Genomic DNA, 13,351 nt, shown 5'->3' on the forward strand with positions numbered 1-13,351 from the left:
ATAAACAGTATCAACAATATAAACAGGGTATAAATAGTATAATTTGAGTATAAATAGAATGTATTATTTATATAAGATTGTTAGCGCTTGACACAGTACTTGGTATGTGTGAAATGTTTTTGAGTCTGTGTAACCAAGTCATGATGGATAATTTCATTTATATTAATCCCTCCTTCCTGCTTGGTAAAGGTAGCAACCCTTAGTAGGTACTCATAATGTGTCTGAAGCAAGAAGGATGTGAAGGAAGACAGGAAGGAAGGGAGGGAGGAAGGAAGTCAAAGAAAGAATCATAAATAGATTATTATTGAAGAAATTCAACTATTCTACACATATGTCAGTCTTTAATAACATTAAAAACAACCTGACTATTTAATTCAATAGGTTATGCATGAGCAAAACATGAAATGGTCAATAATTATTTATCATAAGGATTGGGGGAAACAAATGACTATGTAAAGTTACCCTTTCAAAACCAGGAATGAGAATTAAAATCAGCAATGATTATTGATTCTTCATATTAACTGAGATAGAAGGCAAATCAAGGTGGATAATTTACTTTAGATCAAAAATGAAGAATGACAATATAGACGTTTGACTTATTATCTTTTGCAGCTTGTCAAATGTCCTCAGGCACAGTTCCAAAAAGAACCCAAAATTGTGTTAAAAATATCAGCACTAAAGCAAAATCACATGTCATTTCACTAATTCCAGTCACATTTTCCAAAATTAGCCTAAATTTCTGACATGATACTAAACCTATACACATGCCACGATTCCTGAATTAATTGACAAATATTCTCTTCCAGGCAATCCTTGGTAATTAATACCCTATTCGAAAACAAATATAATAAGAACAATATACTTCGAAAGCGAAATGCAAATTGCTTGGGGGATAAAAATTTGAATATAAAATTGTCTAGTCTGAATCCCAAACCTGAGCATCATCCACTATATTAAATAAACTTTTCTTATGAAATAAAACGCATGTTCCTCAAGGATGACTTGATAATGATTTTCCTTCTAGATGCCAGCACCAGGCCTTGGAAATAACTGAGACTTGTGGCTCAGTGTGGCCAGGGATCACTTTTGAAAACAATGTTAAGGGTGATAAAATGATATCTGGCTAGCTTGTCTTTCCCTGACACAATTGCTTTTGTTATGCACGGGTTGAATTTCTTGGACAATGGAACCACAGTTTCACCCATTTTTCTTCCATCACCTTCACTAGATCCCACGATGGACATCAAGATGCCAGATCCAGATCTTTCGGCGACAGCTGTTACCCAGCTGCTTGCAGTACTAATAGCAGGAATCCTTTCAGTGGCAGCCCTTTCAGGAAAGGCCTCAGCTGCAGAGAATTCCCGTGCCCAAGGTCATGCCCATCCAGGAGAGACTGCGGTGCAGTGACTGACTGACCCCGCTGGTGTGCAAGGTGCCCAGTGCACAATTTTGACAGGCCCTTTTAGCTATAGAGTTCTCTGCCGGAGTCAGCTGAAGCTACTGCTTGAGACTGCCATGGGGTTTGACTTCTCCATCTACTCTACCCTGCTGCTTCTCTCTTTCTTCCACAGATGTACCCAAGGGCTGAGACCAAAATTCAGTCTCTGAGTCTGCTGCTCAAGGAACCCAACTGACAGAGAGAGTCTGAATGGATTCATTTCGAGCATATCCAACAGGATAATATAGAGAATTATTAACCATGTGATTTGGCTTCCCCAGTCATAGCCTTTTCATGCTTGAATCTTGCTCCCATGAGTGCTCTTTTTTTCCAGAGCTAAACAGGCAGGGACACAAAAGTTGGAGAAGCAGAAACAGGAGACCAAGTGGGAGCCAGAAGTGCTGCAGGTCCAGCCTCTGCTCTGCACAAACAAGGTGAGTTAGCAGCTCAGCGAGCACCTGTGTGAGCGGCCACAGGCATTGGTGCCTTGCACTGTCTTCCAACTGCAAAAGGTGTATTCTTCACCTTCGCCTGCCCATTCCCATGCAAAATGTGTCTTAGTGAAAGGGAATTCTGACAAACACAGTTCCAGCTTAGCTAAGGTGACATAATACAAACTCTCGACATATATATACCATATTTAACCCTCACACTAAACCTATTTTTGCCTGCATCTTACAGATGAACACAAGGCACAGAGAGGATAAGTCATTTGCCGGAATATGTGCAACTAGTACCCAGATTGGGCTAACTTCCCATAGATAACAATTACACAATGTGGACAAATTATAAAATAATAATTTCAAGGTATAGAAAAAAAACAAAAGGCGGCAGAAACTGGACAGAAATTTACCCTTGAAATATATCTGTACTTGGTGAAATTTGTGTATTTACATCTTTTTTGCCTTTTTGTATGGCTAGATCTCTATATGGTGAGGGAACATGGAAAGCTTTATACGAACTGCACAGATCACATGCCCAGGAAGCCCTGGATGCAGTTGCTATTTGCCATTTTCATTCAGGAGGAGCAGGTTTTGTGGCTACAAGAAGAGAGTTTAGATGTTGTAGGTTTAAGGCAAAGCATTTGATGGTGCTCAGGAAACAATAATATTTACTTTATTTTTTTAAATTTTTTATTTATTTATGATAGTCACCCAGAGAGAGAGAGAGAGAGAGGCAGAGACATAGGCAGAGGGAGAAGCAGGCCCCATGCGCCGGGAGCCTGACGTGGGATTTGATCCCGGGTCTCCAGGATCGCGCCCTGGGCTAAAGGCAGGCGCTAAACTGCTGCGCCACCCAGGGATCCCAATATTTACTTTAAATATAAAGCATCTTACACGTCTAAAAATCCATCCAATCACTGGAATTTCTGTTTGTTGAATGTTAAGCTACTGAATATAGAGAAATACCTGAACATTGGCAAGTCACTTCGATAGATTTTACATTAATCACTATTGAATTACATTTGTTTTTAGGTTTCAACAATATATCACCCTTTACAGATTACAGGAGATAACTTATAATTCTACCTGTGCCTTTAGATTTGAAATATTATTATATGTACGATTTTCATTTCCATTGTACTTTAACCCTCTTAGATGTTCTGTGCAATTAAGCCAATGTTTGATGATTTTTTTTTTTTTTAGTTCTTATTCTAGTGTTTTAGTTTTGTGTACTACTAGTAACTTTGGCTATCTAAGCCATTATATAAATAACAATACTGACTACTAGTCAGAACAACCTAGAGGAAAATGGGTATCATATCTGAATTGTCTGTTTATCTTATATTCTCTATACTTTTGCAGCTGCAGCATAATATCTAAATGCAAATAGATGAACCATAATTGTCTTACAGTTATTATTATTCTATAAAGAGCACAACCGCTTGAATTTAATGAGCATACTCACGTATAATATTACTTATCCTACAGTAACTTCTACATATTCTAGAAAACTGTTAGAGGAAAAAAATGAGCTAGGGAAAAAGGCTGTCATGAACAAGTCTAATTGGGGACTACAGAAAGTGAATTCACTCACATGGGACTTTTTTTTTTTTTTTCCCATTTCATTTTCAGTCACAAGTTCCTCTTTCTTTTTATCTTTTTTAAACAAAGTTTATTTATTTAAGTAATCTCTACACCCAACGTGGGACTCAAACTCACGACCCCAAGATCAAGAGTCACATGCTCTACGGACTGAACCAGCCAGGAGCCCCTCCTCATCTTCCTAAGAGAAGAAAGCAACATAAAGCTTTGTATGTACTACCGAGCATTTTTATAAAGACAGAATAAGTGAAAGTTTTCTTCATGGTAAAGAAAAAGAAATTCAGAAGTGTAATTCTATACAAAAAATGGTTTTGTAAATATTGATAGTGACAAACTGAAATGGAATTTCTATGCAAAAAAAAGTTAATTTGCATAATCTTTAAAACTTTACTTTGCTATTGTATATATATTTTGTCTTTAAATTTTAAGTCTAAAAAAATAAACCCACTTAGAGATTGAACCAGTTTAAATGAATAACATACTCAGTTTATGAAATTATAAATGCTTCATGAAATCTGACCACGAGAGAGAGAGAGACTTTAAAAATCACCAAATGCTAGGAAATTAAGCCTGTCTCTATTAATAAAGAAAGCTGTGTACCTCTGCAAAAGAGCTTAAGTTCAATGTTATGTGGAAAACATAGATTTTGTTTATATTGTTTTTTAACTATTATCAAGCCACTCGTAGCTATAAATTATTTTGTTAAATGAGATAATAATTATACCATAAATATTATTAAATTATACAATAAATATTACTTAATGTATTTTCTTGTGTAGAAATATGCTTTCTTAGAATAAATAAAATCCAGTGTCTTAGTTCCCCACTTTGCAAGTCTAATTCATCTTTTACTAGGTTTTTTGTTAGTAAGTCCTTCTGGTATTTGTAGCTATAAGGAACCCTAATAAATATTTTCAGAAATATCAAATAAGTCTAATTCCCTTTATCCTCTTTTGACATAATGTTGAGCATTCTCACAACAGTAATTGTGATATAATTAGAATTGGCTCTACTTTGTCTATATTCATGCAGAATCATGGTGTTATGATCTGAACCCAATGCTCTGGATTTTAGCAGACAAGGCAAAACAAAAATTCTCATCTTTGGCATTTTAGACACTGTATTTATAAGGAATTAGGATTTATATGTTAACTGTTTTGCCTATATCTTACCTTCCATATATTGAATTTAATAAGCCCCCAAATTATAATCTATTCCAAAAGTACAATCCCTACTCCATTGGCTCCTCCAAATTATATCTGTTACAGAGTAACTCTGTAACAGAACCCTGGCCTGCTCAAAATAAGTGAACTTTTCCGAACTTCTACTACTGCATAATTAAGGAAAACACACTCACCCTAACAGCATGGTTAAAAAGAGAAAATTAGATAATATAAATTGAATTCTCACATATCAAATGTACAAATTACGCATAGTAACGTGGTGTTTTAAACTAGGTAGCTATGGGTATTTTAATTTGGGAGCATATATGCAAGGCTTTTAAATGTTTCTGTCAAAGTTCCCCTTGTTAGATCTGGCTCACCGTTTCAGTTTATTGACATCTTTTTGAATACAGATTCTGTTTTCCAGCCAATTTATTCTTTCCACTTTTGTGTCATCTGTAATTTTGATAATCATGTTTTTCAGAACTTGGCTGCAGTGACTGACAATATTAGCAAGACAGAGCCTCCTCTTTGTGTAGCCAACCACATATAATTTTGACTAACTGCACTCATATCCAGGGCTTGGGTCTACTGTTTCTTGTGGAAATATCATAAGAGAAAATGCCACATGCTCTGCTGATGTCCAGATGTACACAGTGCTCTGCTCTACTATCCTCATAAGCTATCATGAAATGAAGGTTCCCTAGCTTCACATGACTTGTTCTTGTGAACTCTGCTGGTCACTCTTGATAAAGGCCTGTTTTGGAACTAAGATTTTCTTTACTTGAATGTTACTTCTAGAGCTGGAGACCTTCACAATCTATCAAGTCCTACATGGCCTGGGATATCAAGGGAACATATTTTGTCATAAAGCACAGGCTTCTTCATTCTAACAGACCGTACAGGTCCATATGCACCTCAGTCCTATCTCTTCTTAATGCATGGAACCATCCCTGCTATAACAATATGGCATTTTCAAAGACGGTCAAGGTCAATGACCATTGCCAAAAATTTCTCACTATGTTCAGAGATCATTTGTTTGGGTCAGGACACTTGAATTCATACTTAGGAGCATGGTAAATTTGTAGGCTTGTATTCCCTCTTGTCAATATTTGGGAAAAGGAAAAGATAGAGACTACAAAATTAAAATAATGATTAGCTATGTCACTTCCAATATCTGTGATGCCATCCACAGAACTTTCTTTCTCATGCTAATTCTTGCTCTAAAGCAGTGTTTATGAAGGACAGTAGTATCTAGATAGAAAAGCTTAGGCCTAGTACTTCAGAGGTGATAGTAGGAATTAAAAAACAATTTTAATCTAGACATAATAAAGGTACCTGTAGTAGGCATAATTCATAGATGGCACCAGTAGACTCCCAGCCCCTGCTCTATGCACACCTTCTCCCAGATATTCATCCAAACACTAACCTAGGTACTGCTGAGAAGGGTTTTGATAATATAATTAAGATCCCAAATCAATTGACCTTAAGATATGGTGATTATCTGGGTAGGCTTGATCCCTTTAAAAGCAACAGTTTTCTCCAGCTAATAAAAGAAGAGGAAGTCAGAGAGACATGCTCCAGTTGGCCTACAAAGCAAATATACATGTGTGAATTGCTATAGGGACCACATGGCAAGAAACTAAGGACAGCCTCTAGATTCTGAGAGCAGTCTACAGCTAGCAGGAGAAGGAGGACCTCAGTCCTACAACCACAAGGCAATTAATTCTAACAACCCGCAAGCTTGAAAGAGGACCCCTAGCTCCAGATAAGAACTAGACAACACCTTAATGTCAGCCCAGTGAGTCTGTGAGCAAGAATCCGTCCATGCCATGCCCAGAGTTCTCTTTACAAAACTGAGGTAATAAATTTGTGTTGTTTTAAGTCACTAAGTTTGAGGTAATGTGCTATACAGCAACAGAAAACTAACATAATGCACGTATTGCAAGTGCACAAGACAATGAATTTTCATGAAGTATAATCAGTATCCTGAACAAGAAATAGTACAATATCCCAGAAGGTGCTCTCATGATCTCTTCCAGCCACTGCCCCACCCACTACTCACCATTCTTCCAACTCTGCTCCCAGGAGAAGCAAGTGCTCAGACTTCCCAGAGTATAGGTTAGTTTAGTCTGTTTAAGTACTTTATATGAATGGAAAAATTCATTATATGCTCTTTTGGTGTTGCCTCTCTGGCTTAAATGGACAATATCACTGGTAAGATATATCTAACTTGGTACAAAGAGTCATAGATATTTCATTCTCATTGCTGTATAATACTCTATTGTGTGAATAAAGCACAATTTATTTATTCATTTGACTTGTTGGTCATATAGGTAGCTTCCAGTGCAGGGTCTATTTTAAAGAATAATACAGTCTAGCATATGTCTTTTGGTATGCATAATACCTAGTTTTAAACTAAGATAAAAAATATCAGTCATTCCAGAAAACTGTATTAAGATCCAATACTGAGAAAAGATTATGTATTTTTAATCAGAAACCCTGGATTTATGTTGTGGACAGCTACATTCTTGATGTGATTTTGATCAACTTACTTAATCTTCTTTACTCAGTTCCTACATTTCTAAAATACAGAGTATTAAAAACATAATCTCTGACTTCTCTTGAGGATTAAAATCTGTACTGTCCAATACAGTAGCCACTACCACATGTAGACTCTTAAATTTATTGTAAATTATTCAAATTAAACTTAAAACCAAGTTCTTTGGTCACACTCGACATATTTCAGTTGCTAAATAATCACATTATTGGACATTGCTGTATGTATATGAAGGATTTGAGCCACACAGGCACTCTTACATTATTACTCAATAAATGATTGTGTGTCACATGTTTTCTCCACTCAATCCCATTACAATTATGAGGCATTCATTCTCCCACCTGAATAATGTCCTAAGTTACTCAGGCATCCACAGAAGTTATCTCAATAATGCTTCTGAAAGTTTTGTCCAGTACTTTGAACTATCTTTTATTTTACCTGTTTTCTCTCTCCTTTTGGTGATAGACACAGTGAGATCCAAGACATGGGGACAGGTCAATGATATGGCTTCCTTTTTATCTTCTCCCTGCAGGACCTCCTGGAAGTGTCATCATACCAGACCACAGTGGACTAAGCCTGTCCTTTGGACTCAGAAAATAAATCATCCGTGCTCATCACTAAGCACCCCTCTGTCACAATGTTTAAATTGTCCAGGTATCTTGTCAACATCCCACAGAGTCATATGGACAGCACTCCTCCCATTTCCCACTTAAAAACTCATTTCTCCTTGGAATTCAGGCATAGGATCTTTGGGAATAGTTTAAGGATAAACTTGAGAATCACCAAGCTGTGCTCAAAATACTCTTTCTCTTTGCAACAGATATTTCTTTCCTTTAAATTATTTTTCTTCTTCTGTTTTTTTTTATTTCATTTTGTGGTTTTCTTTTCAAAAAGTACGATATTATTATTATTATTATTATTATTATTATTATTATTTATTAGTAAAGTTTACTATATGACAAATGTCATGATAGGTGCTTTGGGAGTTGAAAATGTCACGGCCTTTGTCATTCAGAATTTACAGGAAAGAAGAAAAGATCTAATCTCAAATAATTATAATCTGAGGTAGACAATTATGTTGCTAGCAGTAAACATGTTTATCTCTATCATTTCTATCATACTTATAAGTTTCAAACATAGAAATAACAGAAATCAGCAAACAGCATCATCTGATTTTATTTCCCCTTTTGTTTCTTTTATTTTCTCTTCAGAACTATTCATCTGTATAGGCAAGGAAGCAACTCTATATGTGATGTGACTTTAAGAAACACTAAATATCTCATTTGCATCATTTTTTTTTTCTTTCTAGGCTACCCAAAGCTTTCAGTTTCATATGGAGGCCATTTACATCCATCAGATTCTTATTAAAGCATAAAAATATCATTTGGGAGTTGACAGGTGAAAAGGTTGCTTGATGATCCATTGGTATTTCCTGAACTCCGATAAACAAGGGGGTTTCTTGGGTAGTGTAACAAAGAGAGTGAGGGAAAAGGAAGGGAGGAGAAAGCTTGGGAGGTGAGTAGCTCTGGATGCTCCCGCCTGGAAGCTGCGCTGGGAACCTCCCAGGAGCCCAGAGGCGGAGAAGAGTTGAAGAGAGAGGATGAAGACAGAGAAATATATTGGGACATGATGACAGTCTAAGGCCATTGTTTGTGAAAATCCATTTCACTATGTCTATATGCTTGTCATGATCTGTCTCTGCTATATTTCATATACTTGTGCTTAGCCATTCCTCATTAAATGCCTCCAATTTGGAATCAAAGGATCACATAGGAAGGCTTTTTTCAAAGAGCATGAAGTATTTTGAACTCTCCAAAAGACTTCCAGAAATATTTTTGGTACAAATGTGTCATTTTAAAGTTGGAAAGCAGTATGGAACCACATGATGTATATGCATAGCAGCCAGAATTCATATTCTTGCATAAAGATTGTAAGACTGATCCAATATACAGACAGATTGTGAGGGAAGAAAAGACATATTAAGACAGGAGAGATTGCTCAGTAAAGGCTTTACTGAGCTGTTCTTATTGAAATAAAATAAATGAAGAGTTCTTTAGGTTAAAACAGATCTTAGAATAGTTTACAGTAGCTACGAAGCTAGAGCCAGACAATCCTAAACTGTATCTCTTGAGGTATCAAATGCTGCAGCAACATCTCTAATCTGTCACATACAAAGTCAAGATGGAATATATATGTAAACCCTATATCACATATCATAAGCTCTTTGATTCTCTCCACTTCTAACAGGAAGACATTTTATGCTAAATGTAGTACATATGCACATGCAATATGTGGAATTTTTAGCATGATGCACAGCCTCATACATATTTGTGGTATTACTCTTTACTACTATTTCCATAGGTCAGTGATTCACAGTTTGATCCACAGACTGACAGCATCAGCATCACCTGAAAACTTGTCAGAAATGTAATCTCAGCACCACGACCCTCCCCCGCCAGCTCCCAGACTGCCCTGATGTCTGCTTATCACAGACTCTGGAGGAGAGATCCAGGGTTTTGTGTTTTAGCAAGCCCTTCAGGTACTGTGATGCAGGGCTCTGACAAAGCCCTTCAGGCTGGGATTGCATCATTGTGAAAGGGGAGTGTGACTGACAAGAAATTTTCAGTAGTCCTTTTATTGTGAAGAAAAGTGGTGTACAGGAGGTTCCTCACCTCCCTCATGCCTCCTATTGAGCATTAACAACCACATTTTTGTGCAAAAGGCCATTTTAAGACTCCATCATCATAATATGTTTTCAATTTAAAAGTTTATTCTGAAAAACTTAAAAATTATATTACCATATTATCTAGTTTTCCACTTCCGGATATATATCCAAAAGGATTCAAAACAGGGATTCAAAGAGGTACATGTATGCCCATGTTCACAACACTATTATTCACACACACAAAAAAAATTCAGAACAAACACACACAATTGATTTCTATTATCTGCCTTGGATCTGTACTCCAGTTTTTGATGTTAGCCCCCTGCTCACTCATCTTAACTAAAATTTTTTCCCTGTTGATGGGAGGGGGAGTGGGCTTGTGGATCTGAAGGCATTACTTATCATCTTGACTCTGGAAATAGTCTAACTCTGCACACATAGTTGTGTGCAGTATGACCTTTATTTTCTCAGTAAGGGAGTTGAAAAAATTATTTCTAAGGTTCCTTCTAGCCCCGAACTTGTGACTTTATATGTCATATTGAGAACTAGACCTTCTCTTTTCTTAAGAAACTCACAAAATTATCTGTCTTAAAAGTTGCCTTTTGGAGGTTAGAACCATCACTTTGTATGCTAAAGGCTCAAAAATAGATAATAAATACACACTACCTAATAAAGGACTCACACATGACAATCTGAGAAATGTCACTAGTGCTAAAAAATTCCAAGACAATTTCTGAGGAAAAACCACACCAAGATTAGCTTGGTAAAATGAGAATTTGGGCTTGGAAAGAAGGGACTGACTACAAAGCTTTTGCATAAGCAAGACTGTAATTTATGCGCCTTTGACAGGCTACATAACAGGTGTCAGTGGGGTCTTCACTCACATTGTTCCATTTCACATATTATGGTGGAAAAGTGTATTTTAAAAATTTATTTAACTGTAGTTTTTATTTATTTATTTGAGAGAGAGTGAACACAACAGCAGGGGAAGGAAGAGGGAGAAGGACAAGCAGGCTCCACGCTGAGCTCAGAGCCCGATGTGGGGCCAGATCCCATGACTTTGAGATCACGACCTGAGCAGAAATCAAGAGTCCAATGCTCAACCGACTAACCTCCCCCCAAGATACCAGGAAAGGTTTATTTTTAAGAAAAAACGAATACCCATCATTTGCTTTGATGTGGATGGAACTGGAGGGTATTAATGCTGAGTGAAATAAGTCAATCAGAGAAGGACAATCATTATATGGCTTCACTCATACGGGGAATATAAGAAATAGTGAAAGGGATTATAGGGGAAAGGAGGGAAAATGAGTGGGAAAAATTAGAGAGGGTGACAAAACATGAGAGACTCTTAACTCTGGGAAACAAAGGGTAGTGGAAGGGGAGGCAGGTGGGGGGATGGGGTGACTGGGTGACGGACACCGAGGAGGGCACTTGACGGGATGAGCACTGGGTGTTATACTATATGTTGGCAAATCGAACTTCAATTAAACAAATTAAAAATATTTTTTTAAAGAAATAAATTGTAGTAGCAGTTATCAAGTGTTTACTGTGTGTCCAGCACTGTTTGAAATGTATTAAATGTATTAACTTAATCCAATATTGAAACAACCCATTGAGATTGGTAAAAATACCATTTCAATTATCTAGATAAGAAAATTGAAGCACAGATGTAAAAAATCAAATCATACTCAAGACAACAAGAAGCAGAGTTGAGATTTGAACTCAAGGACTCTGCAGTTGGCTCTTCATTTCCAATTCTCAGCCAGTATGCTATACCATTTATTGAAGTAATGGAATCACTTAAATAAGAGTGACTGATTGCATTTCATCACAAAATAACTTTAGTTTTGTCTCTCACTGTCTCTCTGTGTTTGAGTAAGGATAGTTTATTATGCTCAGGATGAAAATTCAAGGCAAGTCCTATAGCTTCTAGTCACACTAAGGTAATAAATATTCAACTGTTGCTTTCAGTTCCAAAGCACAGTCTCCTTCAGTAATTGAGATATTCAGTGTCACAAAATAATTTTTAAAACGTCTCAATTTGGGGCACCTGGGTGGCTCAGTGGTTAAGCATCTTCCTTTGGCTCAGGTCATGATCCCAGGGACCTGGGATCGAGTCCCACAACAGGCTCTCCGCAGGAAGCCTGCCTCTCCCTCTGCCTATGTCTCTGCCTCTCTCTGTGTGTCTCTCATGAATAAATAAATAAAATCTTTTTAAAGAAAGTCTCAATTTGCTCTAAAATTTAGTCTTCTCACCTGCCTGAGCTTGTTCTCACTTCAGATGCAAGTGAACTTTATTATCACCTACGCTGTTTTCATACTCTGCTGATTTCACTGATCAGAATGTATGATTATAACACGAGTGAATACTGGGGAATGAGAGGAGGTAGCTTGACCAGGAAAGTTCTTGTTTTCCTTCCTACATATGCTTTTCTATGGTACTTGTCACTACCTGCATAGTCTGAATTTATTGATTGATTATTTCTCCATATTATTATTTTTTATGGTGAAAAAATTTATATTTAGATTTATAGCCAGCTGGACTCAGTTTAGACTATCCCAATTTTGTTGGCAACATCCCAAGCATCATAGTCAGGAGCCAGTTGAACATATGCTTTCTTCTCTCCATCAGGCCTGATCAAGGTGTTGACCTAGGCCACATCAATGTCATAGAGCTTCTTCACAGCCTGTTTGATCTGGTGCTTATTGGCCTTGACATCCACAATGAACACAAGTGTGTTGTTGTCTTCTATTTTCTTCATGGCTGACTTTAGTAGTCAAGGGGAACTTGATGATGGCATAGTGATCAAGCTTGTTTCTCCTGGGAGTGCTCTTTTGAGGATATTTGGGCTGCCTTTGGAAATGCAGGGTCTTGGGTCGTCGGAATGCAGGTGATGTGCAGAATTTTGTGTGTGTGTGTGACTGTGCACACCTTTCAACACTGCTTTCTTAGCTTTCAAAGCCTTTGCTTTGGCTTCGGCTTTGGGACAGGCAGGGGCTTCCTTCTTCGCCTTCAGCATCATCTTTGTGAAAGGGCTATTTCTCCATATTATAATAAGAACAAAGAGCGGGATCCCTGGGTGGCGCAGCGGTTTGGCGCCTGCCTTTGGCCCAGGGCGCGATCCTAGAGACCCGGGATTGAATCCCACGTTGGGCTCCCAGTGCATGGAGCCTGCTTCTCCCTCTGCCTGTGTCTCTGACTCTCTCTCTCTCTCTCTCTCTCTGTGACTATCATAAATAACAAAAACAAAAACCAAAGAGCAAGGGTTCTGTCTTCATTAATGCTTAGAAGAGTGCCTGGCACATAGGGTAATGGCATGGTGATTTAACTTCAGCACTCTTTGGACCTGATAGGTGGTTAAATCTGACTTTGTTTTGTTCATGGGCACTTGTGATGGATTAACTGAAAAAAATGCCCCCAAATCTTTACCCCTCTTTTATCCATCACCTTCTTCCTGAAATTTGATAATGCTCCTT

The sequence above is a fragment of the Vulpes lagopus genome, chromosome X (genome assembly GCF_018345385.1).
Source record: "Vulpes lagopus strain Blue_001 chromosome X, ASM1834538v1, whole genome shotgun sequence".
NCBI classification, from domain to species: domain Eukaryota; kingdom Metazoa; phylum Chordata; class Mammalia; order Carnivora; family Canidae; genus Vulpes; species Vulpes lagopus.